This window comes from Chionomys nivalis, chromosome 11 (genome assembly GCF_950005125.1).
Source record: "Chionomys nivalis chromosome 11, mChiNiv1.1, whole genome shotgun sequence".
Classification (NCBI taxonomy): Eukaryota; Metazoa; Chordata; class Mammalia; order Rodentia; family Cricetidae; genus Chionomys; species Chionomys nivalis.
In genome coordinates, this window is record NC_080096.1 from 48,223,289 (window position 1) to 48,238,200 (window position 14,912).

Genomic DNA, 14,912 nt, shown 5'->3' on the forward strand with positions numbered 1-14,912 from the left:
GAATTGATTGACACAGGTTTTGTTGACTACAATTTGCCGAGTGGTTCTTATTTTCCCTGGTGGCTGCCTATTGACAGAGATTTCTGTCCCGCCGGGTCCCGCAGTCATTCGGTCCCAAAGAAACACACAGTGGTCTACATTAATCATAAACTGGTTGGCCTTTTAGCTCAGGTTTCTTATGAACTCTTATAACTTATATTACTGGCCAATCAGTGTTTATTTAAAATACAAGTGAAAGGGTATAGACCATTGTTACACACTCTCCACCTTTTTAAACAAGAATTCTGAATCTAATCTCCTTTGTTTAGCTTTTCTCCTGACCATTATCCATAACAACTTGTAACCAACATTCTAAACAAAGATAAATATCCATAATCCATTCTTTTTTGGATTATGGGCGTAATTTTCCAGGATACTTCCTGCTGATTAAGGGCGCTGATAATCTTACAGGGACCAAAAGAAAATTTTGAATTATGGTCAAGTCCTGAATGGAATACTCTGTGAGGCTTGAACATCTCAGCTAGAAGTCTGGAGGAAGGTCATTGGTTAAAAAATAAAGAAACTGCTTGGCCCTCATAGGTTAGAACATAGGTGGGTAGAGTAAACAGAACAGAATGCTGGGAGGAAAAGGAAGTGAGCTCAGACGCCATGCTCCCCTCTCCTGGGCAGATGCAGGGCAGCTCCTCTCAGAGGCAGACACGATGAAGCAAGCCACCAGGTCAGACATGCTGAATCTTTCCCGGTAAGACTGGTGCTACACAGATTATTAGAGATGGGTTGATCGGGATATGAGAATTAGCCAGTAAGAGCTAGAGCTAATGGGCCAAGCAGTGTTTAAAAGAATACAGTTTGTGTGTTGTTATTTTGGGGCATAAGCTAGCCAGGCGACCAGGAGCTGGGGTGGCAGGAACGCAGACCGCAGCTCCCCACTACAGAAGTCTTGAAACTGTTCTGGATGTTGAAATCAGACATCTGGGCCATCCGCTCCTATCGGAGATTTCTCAGGGGGGTCTTTCTTGATCAAACCTGATTTTTCTTAACTCAGAATGAATCTACAGCTTCTCATTTCCTGTGGAAACAAAAGCAACACCTCTTCTCCAAAGCAACATACCTTTTGACTTAAATTTTGAAGTCAAGGCATTTTTAAAAACACATATGTTTTTATCCAGCAGCATTTATAATCAAATGCCTTTTAGCAGCTGTTGCTCCTTCCTCAGCAGTCATACAATTCAGAGACAACACAATAATATACAGTATCCAGACTCTCTGTGTATTTTCCATCTTTATATGGCTTTATTTTAAACTCTATTTCTTTTATTTTTATTTTTAATGTTTGGCTTTTTGAGACAGGGTTTCTCTGTGTATCTTTGGCTATCTTGGAACTCACTCTGTGAACCAGGCTGTCCTTGAACTCACAGAGATCTGCCTGCCTCTGCCTCCCAAGTGCTGGGATTAAAGGTGTGCGCCACCACACCCAACTACTCTCTTTCTTTTTGATTTTAAGGACTTTATCCTTTTTCTTTTCTCTCACAAGCCTACATATATTTTTTAACACACTGTAAACCATTTAGAGGTTTTCTTCATCTGAATCTATCTTTACTGTATAACTCTCTTTTTATACTAGCCAATAATACTTGTCTGTGTTAGCCACATGGCTTGGTACCTTTCTTCGTGAGGCAGTCACATCTTGCTTCCTCTGTGTCTGGGTGATGACTGTAGACTGACTCTTGCTTCTTCCCAGGATTCTCCAGTTCTCCTTGCCCTGCCTTCACTTCCTGCCTGGCTACTGGCCAATCTGTGTTTATTTAAAATACAAGTGACAGGGTACAGACCATTGTCCCACAGTACTGATTCTTTATATTACAATCTTTCTTTTTAAAAAAAAAAAAAATTCTGAGACAGGGTTTCTCTGTGTAAAAGCTCTGACTGTCCTGGAACTCTTCAAGATCCACTGTCTCTGCCTCCCAGGTGCTGGAATTAAAGGCACCACCACCTGACTTTTATTCCAGTCTTAACTACTAACATTAACTCTCTCATCAAACAATGTGTATATGCGTGTGTATGTAGACATAAACATACACAGGAAGAGTAATATATATCTATTCTATAATACATATATTCTGTAATCTATAGCAATAAATATATGTATTAATATATACTAAAAGTAATTATATATAATGTATTATCATATACTTTATATAGTTTTTATTACATATTATAAAGTATATATTAAATATAGTTATTATAGTTCTAGTTATTATAAAGTATATATTAATATAGTTTTATATTACATATTATAAAGTATATAAATAGTATATTACATATAAATATAAAATGTTTGTGCATAAAATATATAAATAATAAAATATATATTCATATACAAAATAAAAATAATGCATGAGATTGAAAGTAATATTAAATATTTTATATTTATAGAAAAATAATATATAAATAATAATATATAAAGAAAAGCAGACATACACACATGCACATACACATGGCTATAAGGGTTAGGGTCACAGCAGAGTTCAAGAAATTTCTAAAGAAGTCTTACTAGGCAAGGGTTGCTACAGAAACAAAGAGGTCACACAGGCAGTTAGTACTAACAAACCAGTAAGTGTGGTCACTGACTCTCAGTAGAGTCCAGGCAAAGTGGAGATGGAGGCCATAGAGGCAATGTGCAGAACCAGGTCTAGATAGATGAACAGACACCAATTTGTGAAAGGACAGCGTCAGGGACCATGCTGAGCTGTCACATTGGGACAGTCAGAAATTCTCTACCTATAGATTCTTTGATACACATATAGCAGGTGACCAGGTAACATGTCAGTGATTAGAGATCACAACTATTTCATATATCTCACATGAAGCTTCAAAATGCATTTTACCATAGTGGAGATTCTGAAATATCATTAAACACAACTTCTACTGTTTCTTCAATTGTATTAACCATGCAAATACTCTCATTCATTGAAACATGCTTGCTGAAGTACTACCATAAGCAATGGCACTGACACAGAGATAATGAAGATGCACTTTGCTGTGTGTGGAGGATGACCTAGGAGACAGGAAGACCAAATGATGACTCCTCCAGCAATCCTTGTATGAGATTAGAATGTAAGAGCCAAAGAAGCAGAAGTGGGAAGGCAGAGAAGAGCAGGTTTCTCCCTCTCGGTGATTGGGGAATGACATTGTTAGCATGAGATAGGCTATCTTGGAAAAGAATGAACAGAGAGTGGGAGGCTATTTGGGTCACTTTCTGACACACTGAGTATATGTGTTATGATGCTTTGAGACAGATACATTTTTCAGTTAAATTGGGCATAAAATTTTGGGGTTTGGAAGAATGCTTGCCATTAAAGACCTAGGAGTTGCCAGCATTACCTATGAGAGAAGGCCCAGTAGAGGAAACCTCTTGACACTACTCATTGCATGTTCGTGTGTCTGGACTTTCTAGAATTTTCTTTCCTAGAAGAGGATGTTCCATGGCATTGACTTATTTTTTAGTGTCTTAAAAAGAAGAAGTTTAGAAAGCAGTGAAGAATTAAAAGAAAGGGAGAACAAGAAGAGAGAAGAATCACCAGGTGAGTCTCACCTCCTGTCAGACAGAGCATCCACGCAGGGCTGTAGGACAGTGGCAATTCCCAATGAGCAGGGAGGCACCACAGAGCTAGGAAAAACATGGCCTTATCAAGCCAGTATTAGCAGGGTGCTTATGGGTAAAATTAGAGGGCGGATGGCTTTGAAGTAGATGGTGGAAGAAAAGACAGTATCCTTCAGGATGCTTGTGTTCAAGGCAGGGCCAGGATTAAGTGTTCTTAATGGCTGATGTTGTACGTGATACATACTTGGTATCAGAACTAAGCCATGAAGACATAGTTTTTTTTAAAAAACAAACAAACAAACAAACTTAGAGCCTATTCCCTAAAAGGCAAAGCTTCTCTTGCTATTCTAGCCCATTTGGCTTCTGTCTCAAACTACCACAGCCTGGGTGCCTATAGATAACAGCTATATCTCATGTTTCTGGAGGTTAGAAAGGCTGAGATCAGGGTGCCAGCCTATTTGGTGTCCGGTTTGTAGGTGGCCATCTTCTCACTATATCTTCTTTTGTTGGGAGTGCTAGTCCCATTCCTGATGAGCCCACTCTCATAACCTAGTCACCTCCATACAATCACCTTGGAGGGCAGCTTCTACCTATGAAGTTTGGGATATAGATCCTGGGGAGGGGTGAATAAAAAATCTAACTGATGACTTGACCTGCCCAATTCCTGGTGCTGAAAGCTTCTACCAATAGACCTGGGGACAGCTTCTACCAATAGACCTGGGGACACCTTCTACCAATAGACCTGGGGACAGCTTCTACCAATAGACCTGGGGACAGCATCTACCAATAGACCTGGGGACAGCTTCTACCAATAGACCTGGGGACAGCTTCTACCAATAGACCTGGGGACACCTTCTACCAATAGACCTGGGGACAGCTTCTACCAATAGACCTGGGGACACCTTCTACCAATAGACCTGGGGATAGCATCTACCAATAGACCTGAAGACAGCTTCTACCCATAGATAGACCTGGGGACAGCTTCTACCAATAGACCTGGGGACAGCATCTACCAATAGATAGACCTGGGGACAGCTTCTACCAATAGACCTGGGGACACCTTCTACCAATAGACCTGGGGACACCTTCTACCAATAGACCTGGGGACAGCATCTACCAATAGACCTGGGGACAGCATCTACCAATAGACCTAGGGACAGCTTCTACCAATAGACCTGGGGACACCTTCTACCAATAGACCTGGGGACACCTTCTACCAATAGACCTGGGGACAGCATCTACCAATAGACCTGGGGACAGCATCTACCAATAGACCTGGGGACAGCTTCTACCAATAGACCTTGGGACAGCATCTACCAATAGACCTGAAGACAGCTTCTACCAATAGACCTGGGGATAGTTTTTACCAAAAGACCTGGGCTTTTTCTCAACCTTGGCCATGGAAGCTTCTTTGTACGGTAGATAGCAGTCAGTGCAGAGAAAGATAAATCACTGCTTAAAAGACAGATGAAAAGATTAGGTATTCAGTCCTAAATGAGATATTTGTGCTAGCTCCACCACCACCAAGGCTCAGGAAATGTGGAAAAGGAGATGGAAAGAATGCCAGAGGCAGAGGATGCAGCGGGGCTGTGGAGCGCTGTCTTCTGGGCATGGCATGGCTATTACAGTCACAAACTCATGGCACAAGATCACAAGATCAAGCCAGCCAAAATCCCAGCATAGATGGAGGAGGATCTCCAGGACCCACCCCTTACTGAGTTTTTGGCAGTGGGTAGTTACTGGGGGAGAAAGAGTCAGTCTTTTTTGAGCATGCCCACTGTGCTGCCACCCCCCAGCTATGTGCACATGGACGGACAACACTAACTGGAAAAGATGCCCAGAGACTGAGCTCTTGGGCACAGCGGCATTTAGGGGACTCAGAAAGAAACGGTCACAGGTCAATGCTCTTCCCATGGGAGAAACACTGAGAAAAGTGGCCTTCTTGGTAAGGTACTCACAAATGTGTGTTCATGACCAAGAAAATAGCCACCAAGGTAGCAGTTATCTCAGCAGGATTGGCCTTTTTTGTTGCTTGGTTACTCCCAAAGCACCTACCCAGGGTCAAATTGTGCCCATCCAAAGCCCCTGTGCCCAGCACAGCTGCAAGGACACAGGTCTACAACCTAAAGCAGCTCCCCTTGTAGCTGCACGGTGCCTGGCGTGAGTAAGTGCCTAAGGCAGTTAGTTTGTCCCTTTTCATACCATGCCTGGCAGCCATGACATTTACCCTAGAAATTTTAAAGCAAATAGCCTCCGAATTAAAACAAAAAAAGGTTTATCATGGTGACTGCGGGCAGAAGCGTGGGAGCCAACAGTCTGTCAGGTGGTAATTGCTACTTCTTAAGATCCAGGTCCTTCAGCTGTTAGACAAGGAAGAAAGTTAGTCGCTGCTCCCAAGGGCTTTACTGGAAGTCGATATCAAGGAGAGCCGCCCTGGGCCAGGTGTGTATGCACACCTTTGATCCCAGCACTGGGGAGGCAAAGGCAGGTGGATGCCAGTGCCTGCGAGTCCAGCTTGGTCTACACAGTGAGTTCCAGGCCAGCCAGGACTACATAGTGAGACCCCCACCTTAAGTTGTTTTGGTTTTTGTTTTTTAATATTAAAAAAAAATGTTTGCCTGCGTTGCTCAATTTAGCCTCTTAATTTATTTTTATTTCTAACAGCAACTTCCTCACCCTGGGGCTTGGCTCTCGGATAAGAATCCAGTTTGGTTCAAATCCACATTAACGAAAAGAGCACCGCACTCAGGCAGGAAGCAAAGTGCAGAACAAAGACCCGCAGCTCAGCAAACAGAACCATCTGCGGGCTCCGCTTCGGTCTGCTCTTCTTCCTGTTCAGAAAGCGCTTGTTTTACTGCAAGTCTTTCTTCTGCCTTACTTATCATGAAGGATTCCCCCCCACACACACACACTTTAGTACGTGCCAAGAATCCCGGGCTTTGCAAAGAAGGGAACTTTGCAAACCTCCTGGGACCTAGGATGTGGGCCTTGGAATTCCACTGTGGGGCAGGGCATTAGAAACTTAGGGCCAGGAAGCCCAGGAGACTGAACTTGGTTTACAGCTCATGCGCAGTACACCCTGCTTGCTCAGTTGTGGTGGGCTGGGTTTTTAGGCAAACATCCCCCACGTTTCTGAAAATAAAATGAGGATCAGGTTCTGGCGTCCGTGGGAAATTGACACAGCACATTTGTATTTTATTTCTGTCAGAGGTGCATAATATGTTCCAGGTTTTTCTGCTCTTCTGGACTCTGTAAAGAAACAGGAAGAAAAGTCTGTTCTGAAAAGGGGGAGACGCTGGCCTGGAGCCCACAATCTTCCTTCTGGGTTCAAACTGAAATATAAAAACATCCTGGGTATTAAATGAAGACAGGGAGAGAAATTGCTGTGTTCCGAATTTACACACGGTCCTCTATAACCCCTCATCCTGTCAAACAACAGGAGAGTCACGCGACAGCTGGAGGGGGGGGCATAGTGGCTCTTCAGTATTTATTTGGTCCACTAATTTTAAAGAGTTCAACGTGATATCAGTGACAGAGCACGGTCACTTCTGACGCTCCCACCGCCAAGCTTACCTCAACCCACAGAAGCAGGAACAAAGCAGGGCATCCTTGGCGCCGTCTCTAGAATGTGCAAGGTGAGCCGGGCGGTGGTGGCGTACGCCTTTATTTTTTATTTATTTATTTATTTTTTTGGTTTTTCGAGACAGGGTTTCTCTGTGGCTTTGGAGCCTGTCCTGGAACTAGCTCTTGTAGACCAGGCTGGTCTCGAACTCACAGAGATCCGCCTGCCTCTGCCTCCCGAGTGTGGCCTTTAATCCCAGCACTCGGGAGGCAGAGGCAGGCGGCTCTCTGTGAGTTCCAGGCCAGCCTGGTCTACAAGAGCTAGTTCCAGGACAGGAACCAAAAAGCTACGGAGAAACCCTGTCTCGAAAATCAAAAAAAAAGAATGTGCAAGGTGAAGCCTTCCAAGAGAAGGAATGATCCTACTTCCATCTTCATCCTTAACACCACCACCACCACCACCCCCAACCCCCGCACCAAGACAGGGTTTCTCTGTGTAGCCCTGGCTGTCCTGGAACTCACTCTGCAGACCAGGTTGGCCTTGACCTCAGAGATCCACCTGTCTCTGCCTCCCAAGTGCTGGGTAAAAGTCGAGTGTCATTATGCCTGGCTTGGTATTACTTTGGAAAATCATATGTTCAAAGCAAGCCTGAGTTACACAGCAAGTTCCAGGCCAGCTTTGGGATCTATTGGGAAGTATAAATTACTGATAGTCAATTTAGAATTTTTTTTTTAAAAAGTAAGTAATTCATTTAACTGGAACACTATCTAAAAGAAACAAACAAACAAAAAAAGGGAGGCTGGAACAATGGCTAGAGATGCTGTTCTTGCAGAAGTCTCTGGAAAAGAAAGTCTCCCCAACTCCCAAACAACCATTAATGCCTGTAGACCCTGAGAGTTGTGTGTCCTCATAAGTTGCCTGTGCTCTAATAAAAACCTCACCCATATTCCTGTAAGCAACCATAATTAAGCTCGTACACACACACACACACACACACACACACACACGGATACAAGTCCACACAAAGATACAAAAGTAAAAGGTGTTCCTAAAAGCTAGGCATTGTGGTCCATACCTAGAATGCTAGACTTGGGAGGCTGAGGCAGGCAGACTGAAAGTCTGAAGCCTACCTGGGCTTCAGAGTGAGACTGAGTCCAGCCTGGGCAACTTAGGGAGACTCTGTCTCAAAATAACAATCTTTTTTAAATGGGTGAGAACTGGGGATGCAGAGTCGAGTGCTTGCTTGGCATGCACAAGGCACTGGTTAAACCAACAACATCGCAACTTCCAGGGTCTTCCGAAAACATCACTCTGCCCTCCTCCACTCCTGGCTCACTGGCTTGGGCCGGAGTACATGCATCTGAAGACACTCGGGATAACTGAAGCTGAGCCAGCCCCTGTAAGCATCCTTAACTCAAAGCTTTCTAAGGGTCGCTTGGAACATTAGCCACCACTGGCCCTTTTCATTCTTCCAAGTAGTTTCTGAAAGAAACTGGTCAGTCTCAGAGATTCACTGGCTTCCTGAGAAGCAAGAGGAGAGGACCAGAGGTTTGACCTCAGGCCACCACCGGTTACGGATCAGGTCTCTGATGGAGGAGGGTCATCTTTCTATCTGTTGTTTCATTGGTTAATTAATAAAGAAAACTGCTTGGCCTTTGGTAGGACAGAAACTTAGGTAGACGGAGAAAACAGAACAGAATGCTGGGAGAAAGAAGTCGAGTCAGGCAGTCGCCATGATTCTCCCACTCCAGACAGACGCAGGTTAAGATCTTTCCTGGTAAGCCACCTTGTGGTGTTACACAGATTATTAGAAATGGGTTAATCTAGATGTGAGAGTTAGCCAGTAAGAGGCTAGAGCTAATGGGCCAAGCAGTGTTTAAAATAATACAGTTTCCGTGTAATTATTCCGGGTAAAGCTAGCCGTGCAGGAGCTGGGCGGGAACGCAGCCCACTGCAGCTCCTCACAACAGGTCCCACGAGTGGAGCAGCTGTATTTCTGAAATGTTTCTTCGATGTTTAAGGTGACAAGGCTCAGGTTTAGGGAAGAATGTGGACAGCAGGGCACCTCATCCAGACATGTCAGGAGACTTAAAGAGGAAGGCTGTTCACAGTTCTCTTCAGCGCCAAACAAATCCAGTTGTTGGTTCTCACATGCCTTGCCGTGTTGTTGCCCAGACCTCAGTCACAGCCCAGCTCATACAGACGCCACGCTGCATAGGCATTGGTATCAGAATGACTCCCTCATGCCCCACCTTGGCCAGCCAGTACTTTCTGCCCACTGAGTCGGTTACAGAATGGCAGACCCAAGAAGAGCTCTTGTCATCAGCCAACTTTCTTGAAGATCGTGACCTAAAGGTCCAGTTTAGAGATGAACAAGCAGTATAGAAATAACAACAAAAACCTGGCTACTGGGTTTCCACTCTGCTGATTTAATCAGAGTGACCCACCGAGGGGTCAGCCACCTCAGCATGCACCCACATATTCCCTCTATCCTAGGGATTCTTATCTTTGGGGAAATTTGCATCTAACACCCTTGCTTTTCGGGTGCTGAACTAAGATGCCAGCAGGGAAGTGGGGGAGCAGATAACCTTCCTGGAAGGCCCTGCAAGCTCTACCCATTAATCCACTGTATAGGGACAGTCACATTCCTTGCTTGGGATTTTAGCTTTATAGTTGTCCCGGGGCCTTACAAACAGTTCTGTATGAGGGTTTGTGTGCTTCTCATAGTTAACTCCATGGTTAAAAAAAGAAACACAAAACATAACTTAAAAATTACTTAGTGTGTGTGTGTGTGTGTGCGCGCGCGCGCGTGCCCATACACATATGTATGGAAGCCAGAGAACAATTTCTGAGAGCCACTTCTCTCCTTCCACCTTGGGTACTGGAGCCAAAGACTGTGCAGGGGCTTTCACCCACTGAAACATTCCACCAGCCCTAAAGAAGAATTTTTAATCTTCTGTACTTGAGTTTTCTAATCTCAGAAATGTCTTTATCACAGCAAAATATGCTTTCAGAATGTGTTCTTCGTGATAAATGTAAGACCAAAATATAAACAGGCTTTCTTGCACAAACAACCCCTTTGAAGCAGAGGGCCTTGTTTAAAGGAAAAGGAGCATAGAAAAGAAGGTGAAAGTGAAACATAGGAATGGTGGTCCCCTTACCGCGGACGTGAGCCAGAGTTGGTTCACCTACACGTGGTCATTATCTTCAGCAGCATCAGGAAGAACGCTCCCCTAGAGATGTGCTGTGTGGTGTTTTACTCTTCTTACTCTTTTGCCCTTTTGGGGATCCCACTACCCAGCTCCAAAATAAATCACACATGGAGGCTTATTCTTAGTTACAAATGCCTGGCCTTAGCTTGACTTGTTCCAAGCCAGCTTTTCTTAAATTATCCCATCTACCTTTGGCCTCTGGGCTTTTTCCTTTTCTTACTTTTCTATACCTTACTTTCCTTCTTACTCCATGACTGGCTGGGTGACTGACCCCAGACGTTCTCCTCTGCTTGTTCTCTGCTCTCCTCTTCTCCCAGATTTCTCCTTCTGTTTATACTCTCTGCTCATCAGCCCTGTCTTTCCTTGCACTCATCTCTTGATGAGGACCCTCAGGTGTTTTAGACAGGCAAAGAATCACAGCTTCACAGAGTTAAACAAATGCAGCATAGAAAATAGTCTCACTCCTTAAAATAATATCCCCAACAGAGATGTTAGGAGATGTACTGCTGATAAAGATGTCCCCTAAGCAGCGTGTGCATCAAGTTAGTCTTTCCTGGAAATTCACTGGTCCATTGTGGGAAAGCGGTTATCTAGAAACCCTTTCCATGAAGGACCTGGCATATGACAACGGATGTTCTCCTCATCCAGTTGGTCTTTTCCTTAACCTCTGTGAACAGCTCTGACCTCCAATTTCTGGCTCACTTTCCCGGAAACCAAGGGATCCTGTCTTTCCCACTTGTCACCTTATTGTGTGACGACATATCAACACGTTCTGCTACTAACGTCTACCGAAGGACTTTTGTATTTGTCAAAATTTTCAGGAACATATACTGATTTAAAAATGGACAGGATTTAAAAATCTCATAATTTAAATGTCTTCTCAAATTCTTGAGCCTGAGAGTTCTTGATCTTATCAGAGTGCAGTACATAGCAATATGGGATTCTATGTATAATAATGCTATTACCTATGTGCGACTGGACAGAGCATAGTAGTTCAAGGCTATGCAGGAGACCCATGATACTTATAATCCCCCAGTTCCTGCCTATGCTAGGGGCTGACACCAGAAGTGGCCGTGTGGATTGTGACATGTCCCAGCTTATAAAGATACTGTTCCATAGGACACCCAGTGTCCCTTCTATAAGAAAACACATGCACAATTTAGCTTAGAGTTTGGTGTCAAGAACAATGTCTTTCTTCTTTTTCCAAATTAGGAAGGAAGGAAAGAGGGAGGGAGGGAGAGAAGGAGGGAGGGAAGGAAGGAAGCAAGCAAGCAAGCAAAAGCACACATACACACACACACACACACACACACACAACTTTTTACCTGTCCGTGGCATGGGAACATTAGATCTCAAGTGTGTCTTTTGAAGAACTGAGAAGAGCCTGACTTTTGCTGATGAGTAAATGAGCAGGCACATGCCTGGTTCTAGGGGAGGGAAGGACAGTAAAGTTTGTCTTTAAAAATCAAACACCATACAATACATCATATTTCCCATTTTGCCTTGGCTATTGGGAGGCTTAGCTCTAAAGTAATGCTTGATGCAATAACTGTTCTAGCCCAGGTTCCAATCGCAACTGTTAGCTCCTTCCCAGAGACGTTATTTATTTTTAGCCTTCTGTTGTGCATGCATTTTCATCAGCAAAAGCTTCAGAAGTAGAATGGAGGCCTGAGTTCCAGAGTCAGATGTGTGGGGTTGGATTTGGCTGGACACTGAGCAAGCTGCCTCTCTGAGTACACGATGCATGCTGCAATGCTTAGAGGTCGCCTTTGCAGAGGGCCTGGGAGAATCTGCATGTGAGGAGGGCTGACAGCACATAACGGTGAAAATGAGGCAGCACAGCACAAAACTGAGACACCTTCGTCAATGCTCTGTGTGCATATTTGACTCTGGGACACACACAAGGCAGGCCCACATATGCCAACTGGATCTCCAGCATCCTCCAGTGTACCAGGCATGTTCTTTTGGGCCACCAACCAGCTCCCAAATCAGGACACTGAGACTAATTATTAGTTTTGAATGCTCAGTCTAGCTTAGACATGTTTCTGGTTAACTCTTTTAACTTAAATTAACCTGTTTCTCTTTATCTACCTTTTGCCTCGGGGTTTATTCCCTTTCTTACTTTCACTGCTGCTGTGTCTGCCTGGCTTCTTGCCCCAAATGTGTCCCTCATTCTCTCCTCCTCCTCCTCCTCCTCCTCCTCCTCCTCCTCCTCCTCCTCCTCCTCCTCCTCTCTCATTCCTCTTTTCTCCCAGCCTAGGTTGATCCTCCTATTTATTCTCTCTGCCGGCTAGCCCTGCCCATCCTTTCTCCTGCCTAGCTATTGCTTGTTCAGTTCTTATTAGACCAATCAGGTGTCTTAGGCAGGCAAGGCGAAACAAATGCAACAGATCTTTTCATAATTAAACAAATGCAGCATAAACAAAAGCAACACACCTTTACACAGTTAAATTAATATTCTGAAGCATAAACAAATGTAACACATCTTTGCCTAGTTAAAATAATATTCTATAACATTCCAGAATTTTTTATCATTCTGAACTGAAATCCTCTATTTATTAAAGAACCTCCACATTTCCTCTCCTGGTAACACTATCCTTCTTTGTCTCTGTGAACTGGCTAAAGATCAATACATTAATACAAGGGTTTTTTTTTTTCATTTGCATTCCTAGCCTTCTCCTCCCTTACTGAATTTTTTGGAACAGATCCCAGATAACATATTTTCTCTATAAATATTTTAGTAATGAACTATAGAAATGATCCCTGAAAGTATAGTCTTAATATTTTAATATGTATGCCTAAAGAATAAAGAATAAAACCCCTAGGCTAGAGAGATGGCTCAGAAGTTGGGAGCACTGGCTGCTCTTCCAGAGGTCCTGAGTTCGATTCTGAGCAACCACAAGGCGGCTCGCAGCCATCTATAATGAGATCCGGTGCCCTCTTCTGGCATTTAGGCATCCATGCAGGCAGAACTCTGTATACATAATAAATCTTTAAAAAGGGGGGTGGGGCTGGAGAGGTGGCTCAGTGGTTAAGAGCACTGCCTGTTCTCCCAGAGGATCTAGGTTCAATTCCCAGCACACACAAGGCAGCTCACAACTGTCTGTAACTACAGTTCTAGGGGGTCTGATACCTTTACACCAATGCACATAAAATGAAGTTAAATAATTTTTTAAATGAAAACCCCAACAATAGCATTAACCCATATGGAAAATGAACAACAGCTTAATTTTTATCAAATATTCAGTAATTTCTTTGGGTTTGCCTTCAGTTCTAAAATAATTTTGAGTCCTTAGAATCAGAACCCACTCATTGATAGATTATTTCTCTTAAAGTTGCCTTTTATTCGTGGGTTCTCCTTTTTAGCTCCTCCTCCTTTTAAAATGTCTTGCTACTGAGTTGTTAAAGAACCAGGCGGCTTTTCCTGTGGACCGTCCACAGGCTGCAGTCTGTGAATAGCATGAGTTCCCATCATACTATTACCACCTTCTCTCTCCTGCGGTTTCTGTATCCAGTGAAGATATTTGGTGGGAATCAGGTTTAATCGATCGTTTATTTATTTATTTGTATGGTTTTGTTTTAATTGGAAAGAATGCAGGAGATGGTGCTTACTCCACCAAGAGTCTGTCTCAGTTTTGTGATGTCAGTTTGTACTGATGACTACATAGACCTTCATACAGATTGTAAAACGGTGCCTGTCCAATTCTTACAACTTCCTATGTAAACTAAAGTTCTTCTATGAAATGCTTCAATTGTTCTTGTTTATTTATTTATTTTTGTTTGTTTGTTTTGAGACAGAGTTCTCTGTGTAGCCTTGACTGTCCTGGAACTCCCTCTGTAGGCAAGACTGGTCTTGAACTCCTGGAGATCCAACTGCCGCTGTCTCCCAAGTACTGGGATCAAAGGTATGCCTGACTCACCTCTCTCTCTCTCTCTCTCTCTCTCTCTCTCTCTCTCTCTCTCTCTCTCTCTCTCTCTCTCTCTCTCTCTCTCCCCCCACACTATTTCTTTGTTCTGGTGCTATAGAGATCTAATTTAGAATTTTGCCCATCTTAAGCACATGGCTTCTCACTGACACGTCACTAGTTCTCTTTCTTATTTTCAATGAGGTCTCAGGGGTTGCTCAGGCTGATATTGAATTCCTGGTCTTGGGTAGCCCCTCCCGCTCATTGTCTCAAGGACTGGGACTATAGACACAGCCCTTTGCACAGTTTAGAGTGTAGCTTTTGAAGACTGCTCTACTTCTTCAGAGCTGGGGGTGGGTCTTGGCAGGTTTTTAAACCCCTCAAAACAATGACTAGTTTGTCACCAAATGTCAGACAATTGTAGCGACTCCCTCAATGGGTTAATGTGAAGATTAAATAATGCATACCAGATACCCTTTACCCTGGAGCTTTCAGGAAGAAAATGCCCCAAATAAATGAACTAATACCTATAACCCTGGAATTTACAAAAGAATAATCTGGAAAAAAGTGTCTGTTTTATAAAAGATTCTCCTCAGGATCTTTCTAAATATTGTCATCTCTCAAAATAT

At 43.5% G+C, this 14,912-nt stretch overlaps 1 pseudogene; it reads right to left on the reverse strand.

Annotated features, from left to right (window-relative positions):
- Window positions 1-13,064: 13,064 nt before the first annotated feature.
- Window positions 13,065-13,157, reverse strand: LOC130884545 (small nucleolar RNA U3; annotated as a pseudogene).
- Between the last annotated feature and the right edge of the window lie 1,755 nt (window positions 13,158-14,912).